Raw genomic sequence first — 19,533 nt, forward strand, 5'->3', positions numbered from 1 at the left:
TCATGTTCGTTTTTAATGGTAATCAAACTAATATGAAAGTGGACTGAAAAGTCATTTTTAAATGAACCCCATAATCTTATCCGTCTCTGTACATTTGCATAAATCCATAATGGGCCAGGTATTATTTTGTCGAAGGACAAGAGTCTAAATGGAACGATTACTTCGCTTGCTTGCGAGTGAATTCTAGGAGGTCCGACGAAGACATCGCGGACGAAAACGTACCGGAGAAAACAACGTAAGACGGAAACTTCGTTGTAGAAAAGATGTGGGAGAAAAGAAGGCAGGAAAACATATCGTAAGTCTAAAATATCATCGAAGAAAACAATCGTGGTACAAAACATCGACGAAGAACAGAAAGCGGTTCCAAAACTTCGCAGTTTAAAAATATCGTCGTGGAAAATATATTCCTATAAAAGAGAGTAAATAAAATAATCGCAGGACGATTATTCTGCAGATATATATTTTCTACTTTTAAAAGGTGCTGGTGCGTATTCGAGTAATGAATTCTAGGTGCGAGTAAGAATGAGGAATATTTTTACCTCTATATTTCATATATTTCCTTTCATTAATAATTTTTTGCTAAAAATCCAAGAAGGAACTCTTGCATTGAAAAGTTGAAAGAAAGTAGAAAATTAATGATACGTATGGGAGTACTACGCAGTTTTTTATTTTTTATTTTAAGAGAATTTTAAATTTATTTAGTTAACTATGAAACGTTATTATTTAATTAAGTCATTTCATAAAATTGTATTGGCAGTTCTTCATGAACAATATATTTTTAAAAAATTAAAAATGGGAAAAGGAGCATTTACTTTAGATTAAATGTATTTAAAAGTTTTATGCATGTCTGAAATTTCTAATATTATGTTCTTTGAATAAAATTAAGACTTCTTTTGTTCTTTTTCCTTCAGCTTCTTCAAAGTAATCCTTTTATATTAGTATCCTTTGCATGTTGCGATTCGTTACTTGTGATGACACAAGTCAGGATGAACTACGTAATATTTCAGTACCGTATTTATATTTTTTGGATTAATGGAAGAGCACGTTAGGGCTCTTTTCCTAAGGGGAGGGAAGCGTTTGGGGAGGACTTTCTCAGGAAAAGTTTCGTACGCACATTACACATTAGAAAAACCACAAAATTCTCAAGCAGCGTGTTTTTGTGCTGGGTCTAGCTACCAGCGTTCAACGACTTTACCTCTGGACCACTGCAGCCAGATAAGAGTTATTAACGGAATAGATTATTAACGGAAATGCATTCATTTTCACACTATTTTTTTGAGAAAGATCAAATTTAAATTTAGATCTAGAAAATGTAAACGCAGAATTTTACAAAAAGAAAATATAGGTACAATAAATCCTCTTGTCGATTACCATCCTAAGATGACCGATGTATCTGAGAAAATAAGTAAATATAGGTTTTTCACAATGTCTCTCTAAGATGACCGCATCAACGGAAGACTAAAGAGATATGGAATCGTCAACGATCGCTTTGAAACGAATATTTTATATTTAACTTTACATTTATATATTTTTATAAATGATTCTAAAATATGGTTAAGCTTTTGTGTCTCAGTGTGCCACTACATGGAACACCCAAATTGAATCGCTTCGAAAGCCTCTAAATTCAACCGTAAATAGATAAAAATGCTTTTATAATATACTTTGAACTTTTCTTTTTAAACCGTAGATAGCAGCATATCACAAGGAGACACATAACTTTAATTTATTATGTGTTATTAAAATCCATTTTTTTTCATTAATCCATCCATTAATTTTCTCTATTTTTTTAATGATATAAAAATTTTATTTGGAGAAAAAATAGGCATAATTTTGCTGGCTGTACTCCAAATTATTTTTTTAATCTTTCATACAAAAATCATACGCAGAATCATTGAATAAAACCAGGTGTTCCATTAGCGGGAACACTGCGCCTTTAGCAATCTCATGCTCTTAATAATCAGAACATCTGTCCTCTTAGGAGAGAACATCCATTGTTTTCGTTTTCTGTTTCCGTTGATTTTTTTGGGGAGGGAATGAATTCAAACAAAGCAGCATTGAGGGGCGAGGTGGTTTTTGTGTTATGAAAGCATTAATATTGGCATCTCGAAATTTTTGTGTGTAGTTTTTAGGCGGGAATTTCATTAGTAGCTTGACTCATCTTTACTTAGACCTACGCGAATTTTTGCTGTCTTTTTAGTCTCATTCCCGTTTATTTTCAATAATTGTGTAGATATTTTTCGTGTATCTATATATTATAAGCTTATTTTTCTTTTTTGTTAATATTAATCGTAGTTAATTATTTTAATCTTAGTTGGTTTGTGCTTCCATCAAAAAGGTGTGACTTGCTTTGAACAATTTCGCGAAGCTACGAAATGGGAAAATTTATAAACATTTTTGTATATAGGACTTGTGTATATAGATATGTATCTCATTTATCCGTATATATTCAAGAATATTGTGTATATCCAGGAAACCATGTATACAGCCATAACACAGAGTTTTTTCATTCTTATGCAAACGCTTCTACTCATTTTCGTGCTTCACTGCAATACTCGCTTAGTCGCACTTTTAAAAGCTCTGGCGGCGCGGTGTTCCACCTGATGGAACACCCACAGAATTAAAACGGTAAGTGCAATTTTTACAACATTTTACCCGTATACTTATTTAGGACTAAATAGACTGAATACAACGTTTCTTGCTGAAATTTCGACTTTAACGTACAGTGCGCCGCAAAGGATTAAATATTTTAGTTCTATGTTACGCAAATTGTATTTCTCTCTTTGTACCGAGGAGAGGCGCAGACACAAATTTGTTAGGATCGTAAAGCTCGGGTTTAGAGCTTTTAAGTTGCGGTGAGTTTCAACTAAGCAGAGGTTCTCCTGAGTTTAGTTGGTGAGCCGCTACTGAAGTCGGAGATTTCAGAGTTCTTCGCCGTTCCTCAGCCAACTTAATGTTTGAAAGCCAATAAAGTAGTTTCGGTCAACATTATGACTCTGAGGTTTCTTGGGTTCTACACTGAGGGAACATCAAGTGAATTTACAGTCCACTACTTTTGAACGGCGGGACATACAGTTTTCACACACAATTTATTCGAAAATGTTTTAGTTATTGCTTGAACTTTTAGAACGAAGTTCTCAGCCAACCACTTTTTTTTACGACCACTTCTTAAAAGTATAGCTGTGGAATTCTGGTACTAATTCTCATATTTTTAAGATTTCCCATTTAGGTAATATTTTATTACTGCATTTTACAATATAAAGGAAGTATTATAATTACGAAAATTTTCAAGTATCACATTTCAGTGGAAATATCTATTTTGTCCATATCTGAATCCATTTGGATGATTTTTGTTCGACATCTCATACGGACAGAATAAAGACTTCTTCCTTTTCATAGTATATTTTATAATGCATTGAAAAGGGATTTTTTCGTGTTCTCTGTATGTATGTAGATATAATATATGTGTGTATGTATCTCGCATAACTCAAAAACGATTAGCCGAAGAATATTGAAATTTTCTAAAGAGTAGGCTTGCTTCTCTCTTTATATTGCAGGTTAGCTGTACCAACCGTATATGTATATGCTCACGTATATGTACACCAACATCCTTTATCCGGCTTAAACGTCACTACACGACCTTTATTTTTGCAATCGTTGGTTGTAGTAATATACTTCCAGTTATGGAAATGATTTTAAATCACGAAAATATTCATGTTTTGGCGATGTCAAATTTTTAAAAAAATTCGTTTTTCTCAAATAAGTAAATCCAAATTTTAATACAGTCTCGCGGTTCGTATACTTACATTTGGGAAAGTTTCATACTTGTTAAATATATAGTATATAAAGAAGAAAGTTTGTGTGTTTGTCCTCTCCTAACTCGGTCACTACTATAGCTATCACCACCAAACTTTCTACAATTAGGTCGACGTCACTTTTCTCCAAAAAAAAAAAAAAAAAAAAAAAAAAAAAAAAAAAAAAAAGCTAAAATCAGAGCTATAAATTAAAAACTCGGAAAAACGATAATTTTCTTTCTCATTTTCCGAGTGGCAACAGTCTCGCAAGATGGAGACGAAAATCTGCTTTATTTCGAAAGTTGTTACCATTGCTCTCTTTCAAATCCTAGAGTTTGTTAAAATACGAAAATAGATAAAAGATGAAATAAAAATAGCTTTCCCAAACATTAAATACGTTATTCCCGATTCCGAAAATTCGAGGGAAGCCATTTCGACTATTCTCATCTTAACCACTTTCATGAGCCAAAATACTAATTAAAAATTCTGAAAGTTCTAATTTTCAAACTCATTTTTCCTAGTGGTAACAGTCTCGGGCGTTGGAGATAGAATTGTTTTATTTCGAAAAGTGTTGCTACTGCTCGCTTGCAAATCGTACATTTTGTTAATAAAAAATTTGTAAATTTTACATAACCTATGTATAAAGAAGAATGTCTGTTTGTGTGTTTGTTTGTTTGTTTGCGTTATTGATTTCTGATCAATTATGATAAATATTTTGCGACATTGAATCGGCTAAAGTTGAATATAGGTGAAATATTGGATGGAACTTGAGCTGTTATGGCCATTTGATACAATGAGAGATGCTTCTGATACAATGAGAGAGAATTATATTTTTCTATCGAAATTTTTTATGTGGAGTTGCATATCGCACCAGACTGAAAAATGTATAACTATGAATCGTATTTTTTACATCGTTAGAGAAGGATTACAACGGTATCGTTCTCTCTGTTGTTAGATACATTGCTTTCAATCTAACTTAATTGACATCGGGTACTTCCGCTAATAAAGAAATAAAATTAGAAAAAATTCACAAACGCACGACCAAAATTGTGCAGTATACGTAATTTCAAAATCAACAACTTTCTTTTAGGAATCGGGTATTCAAGTTTGAAAGAGCAATTCGAAGAAATAAATTTAAATGATCAGCAGCAAAAAGTGTGTACGAGTATAATTTAATAGGCCTTATAAGGAAATTCACATAACTTATTAGGAACAACACATAAGGCCTTACAAGGCCTTATTTATTGTTCGCCTGAGATTTTTGATTTTAGTAAGCACATAATTTTTCGATTTTTTTCATTCGAAAAAATATGCGTCTGTTTCTCGTACTTTTCTAATATACAGTAAATTATTTCATAAGGGCATTACGCGGAAGTTTCTAATTATTGGATTATATATAGTATATAGACATTGTCAAACATTCGTTTCCTCCAGCTGTAAACCACCTGTTTCTCGACCTGGCCCAAACAGCTTTTTACATATTGTTAACTGCAAACAATCATTCGATTTACTGCATAGTTAAATGGAATGTATTCTGAGAGCTGAAAAATGTAATCTAAGCAATTTGCAATTTGATTCATTACTAGTAAATCTGAAATCAATTTCGTTATTTTAAAAAGAAAGGGCATTTTTATGCACAGTGCTGGAAATAGATTATAGATTTAATAAAAATTAAATTTTAGGTTTGAGTTCTATTTGACGAATATCAAAATGTTTACCTTGAAATATTAATAAAAGTATTTTGATAATAGGAATGTAATTTTTATTTATTTTAAATCTATTTACTCTAAAGCAAAATGCCGTTACATTAAATATCAGAGGCACAATTAGAAGATATAGAACTGGATATAGATGGCTAGAAGTAAGAAACAAACAGAAAAGAAAGAGAGAGATCAGAGTAAAATTATTCATGTTAAATTCAAATGGAAAGAATTTGAAAATGCTATATTTCAATAGCTAAGATTTAGTTAACTCTAACAGGGAGAAGTACCTCATATGGGCATAGTATACATTATAAGTGAAGTGGTGAAAGCATACGGTATCGTGTTTTTACTATTTGAACACTTTCGAAGATCTGAATGATGAGTTTATATATGTCAAATACTCTATTAATTACTTATCTCTATCTATCTGTAATTATACACGTACTGTCCAGCAATGAATGCTCGATGTATAGGTCACAGCCACTATCCCACCAAAAGAGAAAACTTTCATTTATGAAACTTCCTAGTACGTCTGCCAGGGAAACGAAAACAGGCTTTACATCTAACATTATCCTGCACATTTTTATGAAACATTAACATTTTGATTCGCCCCTTGTTTTATTTTGTTTTGAGTTTTGTTCAAGCAAACGTTTCGAAAATCATTCCTACTTGTAAATACCTGTTTGTTTCTCGTATGTTTGGGGCACCATTGGTCATGTGGTTAGGATTGCAGAATACTGAGAGTTTTATGGAACTGATCATCCCAATTGTAATTTCCATTATTTATATACAAAAACAATATAGGAGCATGAAAAACACCAATATGGATAGTTTAATAAGACGAAACTTCAGCTCGTAAGTGCTGATAAAAAACAATGTACAATAACTAAATGTTACTGTAGGATGTTTATTATAGCTTAAATAAGCAATATTCTGTTTTTGCTCAAACACAGCGTTAAAAATACCAAGTGGTTGACACGAAGCCACATAAATTTCATTTGACTAATTATTAATATATTATTATATCATAATATTAGTTAGCAGTGGTAAATCTAGGTATTAAAAAACCGTAAGCACGAATTTTTGAAAATTTTAATATTTCTCCTTTGGCCACGTTTGAATTATCCATTTGAAATTAGGCATCAAGAAGGTGGCAAGGGGCCTTCATTTTCAAGGAATGATTTCTACCGGCAGTAATTTTACAATAATATTATAAGATTAGACATAATAAATCTGACAGCATGAATGCATTATATGAAAAAAACACGGAATTTGCATTATTTTGCTGTAGAATGTTATACTAATTCTCGATTATCCGTGTGTGTAATACCCGTCTTGCAATTTGGAACTAGGTACCGTTGAAGCAATTTTAAGCGACCAGCGAATATATTTTTCATTTAGTCAGTTTGTCGAAATTTTAATCTTTAATTGCAGTTTTACATTATTTTGATTACCATTAAAAACGAACGTGAGTAACTCATCTGAAAATCTATAAGCTGTGAGAGAAATCATATTGAATGATCTGAGCATACAGAGGAGACTAATTATATGCCTTTGGCTTTACAATCCTTGTTAGAATATTTCATTTTCAGAGTTGTGTTTTTGTGTTTATTGCAGCTTGTAGGATGAAGAGTGAAATTGCTTGGAACTCCGTGCATTAAATAAGTGCAAACATTGGTTACAGACCTTGTTAATTAAAAAAAAATAAACTTTACAAAAAGTAATGTTACAGAATACATATAATTCTTTTACATTCCGAATCAATTTTTCGTACCTAGTTGAGTCACATAAATTATGACAAACTTTGAGAAATTAATTTAAAAGAATTAAATATGAAAAAAAAGAATTTAACAAAACAATTATAACTTGGCTGTGCGAGAAATCTCACAAATACTACGTTTATGTTTCTGAACAAATGCATAATATTCCCTCCATTTCTATCTATCAATTTTATCAATTATCTCTCACACGTTTTTTTATGAAAATCTGTGATAACACTTTACAAACATTTAAACAAATAAATGAAACTTATACAGACTGGACTGTCAAATACCTCGAAAAATTAGTTGTTAAATTTCAAAAAATTTCAGATTTCATTACGAGATATATCTGACATCGAAACAGGTCTCAATTCGATAATGTCATGGATTTTTAGAATTATGTTTACAGTTTGAAATTATCCTTATTATATGAAAAATATTAAATAAATTTGTTATATATCAGTTTCCTTGCACACTCTTGTGCTATATGTACTTTAACGTACAAAGAACGTTATAGAATAATACGTTTTAGAACGTTATAGAAGAGTGTTATCAATGGTGTTTTAAACAAAACTGCTGTGCGTTTTTAAGGCCGAGCGGTAGCTTTCTAATTAACACGCTGAGTTCGACGCCGAATTTGCTGTCCTTTCCGTTCAGCCGGCAGCGAGCTAAGCCTTAAAGCTAAGCCGTATTTTTGTTTAGAATGTTTCAATACATTTCATTAATGCTAAATTTGATCACATTTCATTGAGACTATATTTATTTTTTAACTTATACTGTCGGTTCCGTGGAACGACGCCAGGCAAACGAAAATTCCAGTGCCGGTTCCCAGGGACCGACGCCGGCCACACGGAAAGTTCACTTTCGGTCCCCAGAGACCGGCGCCGCGCTCAACGTGTTAAGAAAGTTTCGGGCCGGTAAGTAAATATGTATTTAATTCAAATATATGAATTGATATGTAATCTATTTATATGATTGATTGTATTTGAGTTCCATTTCGAATACTCCAAACTTAAACACAAAGAACTAGAGGCAGCAGATACATAAATCAGTTTATTGAACGCAATTTAACAGAATCGTTACAGCTGATGAGATGTGGGTAGCTCACTTCACCACAGAAAAAAGCAACTCACGATTGATTGGCGTCACAGGGATCCACGCGCCGGACGATCCTCAGTCTATGCACGGAAATTGAAGTCCACGGTATTCTGGGATAGTAAAGGCATTCTGCTCATTGACGTATGGTGCTCCGGTGGTGCTGATCTTTATTGCGCTTTAGTAGAGAACATCTGAAGAGCCATTCAGAACAAATATTTTGGGATGCTCAGTGCTGGTGTTGTGGTGCCCTACGACAACATCGGACGCATGCGGGGAATTCCACAAAATATATGTTGCAGACATTTCGCTGGGAGATGTCTGATCATCCATTCTATGGCTTCGATCTTGCTGTTAAGTACTTCCACGTGTTATTGCACCTGAAGACGTTCTTGTCTGGGCACACTTTCCTACAGGTGAAATGTTGCAGACAAATGTGACGGGCTGCCTTTCTTCCCAGGCGACAGACTTCTATGACACTCTAATGGAAATAGGTAACCGACGCTATGACAATTGGTATAGTTCCGATGTTTCTTATGCTGAGAAGTAGCAGAAATATAGCTTTATTAATAGGTTATCAGAAATTATCTTTTTCAATAGGTTTTTCTAGGTAATAAGACTTTGTTTTTTATGGTTTACGGCAAAGTAATTTTTCGGACGACCCTCTTATTGTTTAAATAATCATTATCAGATGAATATACCTTCATCTAAATCAATATCTAACTCACTGAAATCATCCTCTATATAAATTTCCTTCTAAATCCAATCAACTTCATTTGCTAATCTAAGACATCTAACTAAGCATAACTACCGAAAACACATCTTTATGTTAAACCATCATATATATATTATCATCATCATCGTCATTGAAAATATAGCCAAATTAAGATAAATCATCATAGCTCAAATCAACTAAATAAAAAGCAGTATCATCTAAATCACCACCATCAACAATATGATTCTCATTTCATCATCGTCTTCATCACCTCAACCTTCTAATTCACCATCAAAATTGTTATCTGAATAATCAAGAAAGAAATTATAAAATTATCACCAGATAATTCAAAACCATCATTTAAATAATCATCATCATCGAAATCATACGTTCAGTTTAAACCGTCGTATATGTCATCATAACCATTATCATCGTCGAGAGAGATAAATCATAATCTTCCAGATTATCTAAATAGAAAGCAGTATCAACCAGTTTCATTCAGGTACAGACAGAAGGATATCACCGGAAGTTCACTATCGTTGGTACAGGTGTAGTAACCAACCGCCCTCAGGAGATGCCAGAGGCTTGGGGACGTAGCCGAAACCTATGCCATCTTAGATAACGTGACACTCGGAAGTGACGTAAGAGTTTGAATAACGTAATATTTCAAAAAGTTTGGTTTTTGTGACAACGAAAATATTTTTTAAAGTTTCATTTCTTCCGGAAACGACGAATTGTTTTCTTTTTTTTTTAGGCAACGGCCTCTTGAACCCCTTGAAATCTTGTTTGTAATGACATTAAAAATTTCCCTTTTATCATTAAATCTGTATTTGTTTTTAATTGAGCATCTCATTATTTACTGTTTGTTCATTTCGCATAATTTTAATATAATAATAATAAGCCAAATGCAAAATGTTAATCGTTAAAGAGAAATGAGACCAGAGATATAAAATTAAAAATTAAAAGACAAAGAATTAAATTTATATATCAAGTTTTACCAGAATAGAAAAAAAGAGAAAGGACTTTAAAGAATAGAATAGTTGAAGGGGTGTTGAAAGCCAAAACATTTCATAAAATGAGGATTTCTGATATTTGCATTTTCAAATTCTCTACAATTTTAGCTTTCTTAAAACACCGTTCTTTAATCTCTATGAAAATTAGGACTGTACAAAATCTAGCTTTAATTTGTCATTGAATACTTTGATAATTGAGAATTTTTACATAAAATCGCGTTTTTCCCCCGAACGTGATTTTTTATACTCGATGTAGTACCTGTTCTCAAGAACTAGTGCTCACAGGTAATTGAAATTTTTATACCTTATTTACTACGCTTCCCAATATTTGCTGAAATTAGCTTTTGATTATAATCAGTGCTAAATTTTACTATGCGTAACAAAATATACTGTAAAATACTCTAAAATTTAAAATGATAAAAAAGCTCGTTTCAGGATATTCAGCTAGGTATTGTGATGTTCCTTCCCTTAGCGAAAGACGTTTCCAGAACATTTTATCCGCGAGGGGCGAAAGACGGTTAAAGGAAGGGACGTAGTAACGCCGGTAAACAGAGTGGAGGCTGGTGGGAAGAATACGAGACTTGTGACTTTTGCGGTTGGACCGGCAGTCATGCCGTGTGCAAAGAGATAACTTAAGCTAAATGTATAGTAGTGGTATTTGTTTTATTGTGTATTGTTTAATAAATTAGTGGATAAAATTTCAAAGCTGATGGAGATTATTTTCCTATTATGGCGAGTGCATGAGAAATGACCGAACCCGCCTCGGAGTTGAAACGGCGCGAGGTGCAAATCGGCGCAGTCGATAGGATAAGATTGTGAAAAAGGAAATCACAAAATAGTGAAAATAATAAATAAATATGGTTGTAAAAAGTTACTGAAAGTTATAAAATGAAATTCGGTGATAGTTCACTAATGGATCTACGATGAGAGAAGATTTTATGACGAAAGAAAATGGCGCGTTTAGGGCCATGTGTGCGAATAAATTCATCCGATTTGTGAAAGCGTGATGTGCTAAAAAGATAACAGCCAGTGAGTGGTAAAATGGGATCATCAGTGTTCATCATCCTAGTGAAATCGTGAAAAGTTAAATCAGGGGTAATGTCAATAACCGTGTTGTAATCATGTCAAGTTACGTGCCACTGCAGTGTGCTCATGATTAAAGTTAACAGCGTCAAGTTGTGCTCTTCGTTCGATATTTTCACTATCGGGATGAAAGGTAAGTCCTTCTTAATTTATATATTAACCATATTAACTTAGAAAATTATAATTATTTTTATGTCTCTTAATAACATGATTCGAATGTCAGACGTTAAAGCCAGTAGACACCGAGAAAGTATATTTTATATGGAAATGAGAAATAAAGGTTCTTATTTTTATCAAGATATAGGAGATTCTTAGAGATTCTTAGAGCAAGGGAAACGATTATTGAAACATTTGAAAATAATGAAAGGAGTTATGTTTGATCCACCATCGAAAGCTGAGAAATGGCTGTTCTTTTTACATCATGCTGAAGTGATTCTTAATCTCTATAAAATATCTGAAGAAGGGAAAATTATTTTGCAGAGTTTAAAAACAAAAGTTAAAAGTTTGATCGCGACTCTCGATGAAATGGATTGAAATAACAATATTATGATTAAAGACACCGTATTAAAAGAATTCGAGATTCCTCGGAAAAACCGATCGAGGCAGGCTGGTGGCGTGAATACGAGACTTGGTACTTTAGCGATTGGACCGGCAGCCATGCCGTGTGGAAAGAGATTACTTAAAACATGTTTTGCGCGCCTTATATTATGTATATAGTTGAGATTACTTAAAACATGTTTTGCACGCCTTATATTATGTATATAATTAAATGTATACTATACTAGTGATATTTGTTTTATTGTATATTGTGTACCGTTATGTGTAATAAATTAGAGGATAAAATTTCAAAGATAGAGATTATTTTCCTACTATGGCGAGTGCATAGACGAACCTGCCTCGTGCTTGAAAGAGCGCGAGGTGATAGATGTACTTTAATTACGTAAAAACCTTCAAACCTGTAAGAACAGCAGATTTTCAGAAAAGGTAATCCAAAAATGGCCAATTCAACATTGTTGCTATAGGGTTTCCAACACCCCTTAATAAAAAGGAGTAAAATATTTTTAAAAAATGGCATTTATGGAAATACGAAAAAGAAATATGTTTAGCTTATAAGAGTATATAATATTTCTGTAAAATAAATAAATTGAGCATTTAAAAGCAATTTTTTAAAATAAAAAACCAAAAGGAAATATTTATAGTTTTTAAAATCAGTATTACTTTTGTAAAATGAAAGAACTTAAAATCTTTTTAAAGTAAAAATAGCGAAAAGAAAAATTTAAATTAAAGTTTCACGTTATTAAACTAAATATTGAAGAGAAAAACATTTTTGACACGATAAAGGGAAAATAAAAGAATTTAAAAGTCAAAATTGCATTTACACAAGTTGCAACTTTGATAGAGATTCGCGTTCCTTTAAGCCTCGGGCGTCTCCCTATGACGGTCGGTTACTATTAAGCTTGTTATTGTAAACTGGCTATTCAAATTACAGTCGGTATGCGCAAAGGGGACCTCAATTTTCATCCTGAAAAATAAACAAAATTATTGTTACACATCACATAAAAATATCAGTTAAAATGATAATTCAATTCTGAGTCACAAGCATGAGAATATTTGAGAAGGTTATATGGCATACACAAATAACCAAAATGAAAGGTACTCGAAACGCATGTCTGTGCACTGTCTGCAAAAGTTCAGACCGGATCTTGGTCGTTTGTGGTAGGCATTGACTTGCAAGTACAAATGTGTTTTGAAAAACGTAAATGTTTGCGCTTTGGTACTTTTAAATTTAAAGTCATTTGTTTTGTAAAAATTACGAAGCCTAGCTCTTCATATGTTTCTCCGACACTCATAATTTTATGAGCAAAAAGTTTGCACTCGTTATGAAATAATTTTGAACATAAGTATCTCCGTCTGATTTCGATTAACATCAGTCAATTGTTTTGTGATTTATTTATTATAACCAAAAGGAAAGTTTCCGAAATGATGTCTAGGTATTGGAGGAAAGAATAATTAGTAAAATGTAGAAAACTGATACTTTTATTTTCAGCTTTTTTGAAATGAACTCATTATGCAGCGTGCCAAAAAATTTAAAAAGTCTTCTCTCAAAATTTAATTTTCAACGTTCTATTTTGGAAATGAAAATACCAATTAACAATAGACAGAACTCGTCCTTGACTTTGTAAATCATTCTAGAAATCCTTGTCTTCCTATAGCTGGTAAAAACCTGAAATCTCTTACTAAATTTGTCATGGAATATGCCAGTAAATTTCAAACGTAAAAATGTGCGCCATTTGTTTTTACATAAAATTTCTCATATAAATAATTCTTGGATTAGACTTTTTTTGAAAAGTATCTTGACCCAAAACGTTTAAACTGTTTTCTTAAAACATTCGTTTGCTATTGAAAATTTTATAAATATAACTAGACTGAATTTAGAATAAATGAAATTACAACGCATAAGCACATTGTTGGAACATTTTGTATAAGAAAACGTAATCGCATATAAATCACGTTCTTATATCGCTTAACTACAATGCATCAGATCTTTAGTAAATAAAGAAAGCAATAAAATACACATGGTGGTTTGGCAATACCAAAAACATCATATCCCGCAACAGCTCTTCTTGATTATTTCATACCTTAGGAAACACGAGCAAATATGTCAATTGCGGAAACATTGCAGTTTGGCAAGCGATAAGGTGGTGCGCAGGAGAAATGATTATCGGGGAAAATATTTCTGCAAGGTAGGAGGTGATTTGTATTCATTCTGGATGTGGAAGAGAATGTTATTCTAGGACTTCGAGAAATAAGGAACATAATTTGGATAAGAGTGCACTTTTGACCAAAGTGAATTTGCGGAATTAGGAGTCATGTTTCTTCTTTCTGTAGTCATTTGAAGCCGTGGTTCTGATGTCAACATCAAAGACTTAACGATATCACATTTGATTTTAGTGAAGTGTAGTTCATCCAGTGCTTTCTTCAGCAGTAGGTATGGCTTTCGCTGAACGAAACAAACACAATGCAAGTTTCATATGTTAAGTCATTCAGTTTGCGAAAGAAAATGGAAATCATGCAGTTTGGTTTTCGTGAATGCTTCGTACACGAGTGGAAGAGGCATGAAATTTTACAATGATTATTGCGCCAAAGAATAAATGTGTATTGCATAAAGCAGTAATGAAATAGCTTATTGCCGGCGAAAGTGTTGGAAACTAATACAGAATATTTAGCAGAATATTTAGCCATTCAGTATCTATTGATGGGAATGTATATAACTCTAATGAATAGTACAGAAATAAGATAAAGTTACGTTTCAGTTTGTAGGCCTTACATTTCAAAATGGTTTTAATACAGCTTAAAGCGCATAGCCAAAGATTATGCTCTCAACCGCTTTTTCAGTAATAACGTCAGAGAATAATTCTTACAGTTACAATGTTTTCAAATAATCCATTCCTTTAAAAGTAATCTATTGTACTAAGATAATGTGTTTTCGAGGGCAGAAAATGAAACAGAACGGCGAGATCCATCAGAGTATGATCCTGTAATGCTTTAACAAATCTTTCGCAGTCTTAAGTAATAGAGAAATGTGGTAGAGCTTCATCTTACACTATATTCTTGTATTCATATTATTTGTATTATGTGACTATGTGTCTCTATTCGATGTGTGGGGAAAAAACGTCTCCAACAGGTTTATATATACGATACCATTCAGATAAACGCAAAGGAAACCAACATTTCCATCTAGTAATATTCATTTTATTTTAATTATACCATTTTCTAGTTAGATAACCAATTTGTGAGCAAGAATTTGCATCGTGACAGTGAATCATATTGCTGCCAAATTCCAAATATAAAAAACTAAAGCTCACGAATCACAAACCGAGAGTTTCTGTGAGATTTGTGAGGTGCGAAGGAATCTCTATTTTCAAAGAAATCGAAATTGATATAAATTCGCTTTATAACATATTATTCAGTTTATTTATCTAATTATATTATGATTCTGATGTAATGTATACACATATTTTAAAAGTTATTTCTTTCGCTCATTTCAATTTAGAATCTTGAATTTTTACACTGAAAAAATCCTGAGTAGAGACGGAAACTGTGGTATGTCAAACTGAATTTAAACAAGGTGAAAGGAAATGAAAAGCTAACGTACATACTACAATAGCTTTTAATTTGTTTAGAATTACAATCTTAGTAATGCAAATCATGCTGATTAACACATAATTAAAAGTGGATAAACATTCCTTTTTGAACGTTTCTTTGAAACCTTGATATAAAGTTCTATGAATATCTGCAGTTGGATAAGACAGCTCAGGGTCAAACAAATTTTAAAATGAAATTTGTATAAATTAATTTCATGAGTTCAATTATGAAAGATATGCCGTGCTATATTTATTTGCACAATTTAAAGCCAGTAGCACAACATAAATTTATTGTTGAAAAATATTGTCATGTGTAAAGCTATGTGTTAAAAACGTCAATAAACTGTGACTTTCCAGGTAAAACCGGAAGAATTTCATGAAAGGCACTGAAAACATAGATCCGAACTACGAAAGAGTGTACTTAGTTGCTGCTAAAATAATACTGGTATCTTAAAGTTAGCATGACTAATTACTAGCTAATAATATATCAGTAGTTACACTTACCGAGCAAAATATTATCAAATGCCGTCCATATACTAAGAATACCATAAAGTTCTTGATAATAAAAATGTTGTTGATAATAAATTTTGGTAAAATGAAGCAGGTATATGATTTATTTGTTCTATTTTTGTTTTCCGGGTCTTGCTTCGTTTGGTCATTAAATCAATCGTTCTACAGTCGATATCCAGTTCTGGCTCTTTTCGCAGTTCAACCGGTTTCCTTTTCGGGTTTGACAGTTCTTTTCCGGTTCCAGCTTGTCTTTCAGATTTGGAATCTTTTCCTTTTTTTGCTTCTTTTCCAGGTATTGCGTCTTTCAGACTCCTCTATATTTTCCATTTCTGGCATCTTTTCCGGCTCTTGCTTCTTTTCCAGTTTTTGCATTTTTTCCAGTTCCTTCTTCATTTTCAGGTCTCTCTTTTTTGGTTTTTGCAATTTTTCCCTCAACTTTTGCCTTTCCAGTTCATTTTTGTGTGCTTGTTTTAGCATCTCTTCAATATGTTTCTCCATTTTCAGTTCTTCTTTCTTTTCTAGTTTTTGTATTCCTTCCCGTATTTTCTTCTTTTTCAGTTCTTCTTTCTTTTCTAGTTTTTGAATCCATTCCAGTAATTGCTTCTTTTTCAGTTCTTTCTTCTTTTCTAGTTTCTGTTGCTTTTCCAGTTTTTGTTTGTTTTTCAGTTCTTCCTTCTTTTCCAGTTTTTGCTTCATTTCTGCTCTTGTTTCATTTTCAGTTCTTGCTTCTTTTCCAATTTTTGCTTCTTTTTCAGTTCTTGCTTCTGTTCTAATTCTTGTATCTTTTCCTGTTCTTGCTTCTTTTCTAGTTTTTGTATCTTTTCCAGCTTTTGTTTCCTTTTCAGTTCTTGCTTCTTTTCTAGTTTTTGTGTCAATTCCAGTTTTCTCTTCTTTTTCAGTTCTTGCTTCTTTTCCAGTTTCTCCTTCTTTTCCTGTTCTTCGTTTTTATTCAGTTTTTGATTCTTTTCCAGTTTTTGCATCTTTTCCGGTTCTCGCTTCTTTTCTAGTTCTTTCTCGTTTTCCAGTTTTTGCTCCTTTTCATGATCACAAGGAGGATTTTCCAATCTACAAAAAAATCGGTATATCTTTATTTCAGTAGTAAAATAGTGAAGGTAATACAATGACGATCACGTTTAACATGTACAACACTTCCATATTTAGATACTATGTAACACTCTTGGCTCAGTTTCATTGGGAAAAAACTCCCCGTAGATTATTACCTGGCAGAATTGTTTTCTACAATCGGTGAATTTGTTGTTTTCGTTGTTCTGACCTAAAGCCAAGCAGATAAGTTAAAGTATTTTGCGTTATTTGTATGCAATAAGCGGCCTCCATGAATCTCACGTAGAGCGTAATAATTTGCAAAGTTACAGTGCCTTACTCTTCCTTACTTAATTTTTACATAAGTTGCAATAATAATAACAGAAATAATAAACAGGTGGCTTAAAAACAGAGGGAAACAATGACGAAAATTGCAAAATAGGAGGAAAAAAGGAAACTGAAACGAAAAGGGAAACAACTACAAACAAAGGATGGAAAAAGCATTTTAGAAGATATACACGTAACGTTCTTTCTGAATCAGCAAAACCTGTATTTTAACGAGTCTCTTTGCATCGCTGGCTGCACAGATTTCAAATTTTCTCTCATTATTCCAAATTCGGATCATATTGCTGGTCTTTTTCGTAGTCCAGCAGAGCCGCACTAGGATTTTTGCCACCATTTGTTTTCAATTGAAGCATTTATTCTCATTCCTGAGTTGCATTCTTAAAGTTTATTTATTTATACAGGAAGAAAGAAAGAAATCAATCAAATCAAAGTAAGTTAGGAAAAGATATACCTGTTTTCTCCTATATTTATTGTTCCCTGTAATTTCGTTTGCCTGTTGCATTAAATTTATTGAAGGGAAATTTACAAAATCTTTCAAAATGTATTTCCTAAATCCTTATGCGAATTTAGCCCTTCTGATCATTTCGGCCACACTTTAATGGCTTTTACAATTTGATGTTTGAATATTGACAGCTGCCTATACTGAAATATGTTCTCCATTGTCCTCGAAAAAAGAAAAATTAAAGTTCCAGGAAATTTTGCAATGAAGGACACATATATATTATTTGAAGGGCAAGAGGAAAAGAAAAAGATATTTTCGGATGGGAATATGTAGCATTTTAAACACCGTGTTTGTAAATGTCATCATATAGTAGCAACACTTGAGTCATAAGTAATTATACACATATATGAGAGAGACGACGATGACGAAAAAGTAAATGGCAAAACATGGCCCAAAACACTTTCCTGGCCGGTGCAAACAACACAAAACACAAGAAAGTTCGGACACCAGTTATGCTTAGCACAAGAGAAATTAAAAAGTAGGAACAAATTAGACACTTATGGACCTCAAAAAAGGTGTTCGAAATTACGACCTGCAGCCTGTTACAGATATCCCATCTCTCGAACATCCAACATGAGATGTTCTGGAAAATACCGTGCATCCCCAGGACTTTCCCAGCACCTGCCACAATATGTGCCACAAGTTCCTGTTGGACTTCTAACTGGGGTTTCGTGCACTTATGTGTTGAAGTACCCCGAGACGAACTGATAATGCAAGTTAGGTCTCGTGATCTTGCTGAACAATGCACTGGACTATCCCTACCAAACCCATGTTTAGGATACGTTCCGAAGGAACTTTCGAATACTTTCTTTGATGGAAATTGGAGAATGTCGACTTTCGGTAGATTGAAAACAGAAGAGTATATTTACACACTGTTATTACAAAAGGAAGTGTTCCACAAATAAATGCAATTGTAAATGCAAGGGCCTCTTGCGCAATTGAAAGTGTTATATATATTATGTATATATATATATATATATATCTATATGTATATAATAGTATAAAAATATGTTACCTTGAAAGCCCGAAATTAAAGAATGTCGATTTTCACCGGAGAATGTTAACATTCACCAAATACGTCGGTGAAAGATCGAATATTGCATTACATTCTTCTACATTCGGACCCTCACCGGTGTATGTCGACAATCACAGATATACTCTGGTGTAGATTGAAAAGAGAGGAGTATATGTGCACACTGTTATTGCAAAAGGAAGTGTTCCACAAATGAATGCAGTTGTAAAAGCAAGGCCCTCTTGTGCAATTGAAAGTGTCCTAACAGTTTAAGTTGTTGCAATAAATAAGATTTGAATCACGTAATTTAGTAAACATAGCTTGTGTAAGCTCCCTGTTCCGAGTCAGGATAGTTCATGTTTCCAAAGCAAGTAAAGAGGCATACAAGTCCTGATAGTGGCACCCGACGAAGAAGAATATCTATGGCCGAGTTTCAAGAAGAACCTGTGGTGCCTGCAGAAGCGGCTCAGAATCCAGAAATGCCAGCTGCCGCCCTGGAAGGATTTGGGTACATCGTACAGATCATGCGCGCATCGATGAAACCAGAAGCAACATTTAATGGAAACTCACCGGTAACCAGTTTTTTGGGAAAATTGGATGACCATTTCATGCTGTATCCAGTCCATGAGTTCCATAAAGTCACCTTAGCTACCAGCGCTTTGAGGGGCCAAGCGCTTAATTGGTTCAAATCTATAGGCAGAAGCCTCTTGGGTCAAGCGGGAAGTCCCACCTATACTTACGAAAATTTTAAGACTGCCTTAGTAAAAGCCTTCCCTGTCGTAAGAGATCGTGCAAGTTTAGAAACGGAACTCTTCAGC

This window comes from Stegodyphus dumicola, chromosome 5, assembly GCF_044657685.1.
Source record: "Stegodyphus dumicola isolate Sdum_Otavi_A_Nest chromosome 5, ASM4465768v1".
NCBI classification, from domain to species: Eukaryota; Metazoa; Arthropoda; class Arachnida; order Araneae; family Eresidae; genus Stegodyphus; species Stegodyphus dumicola.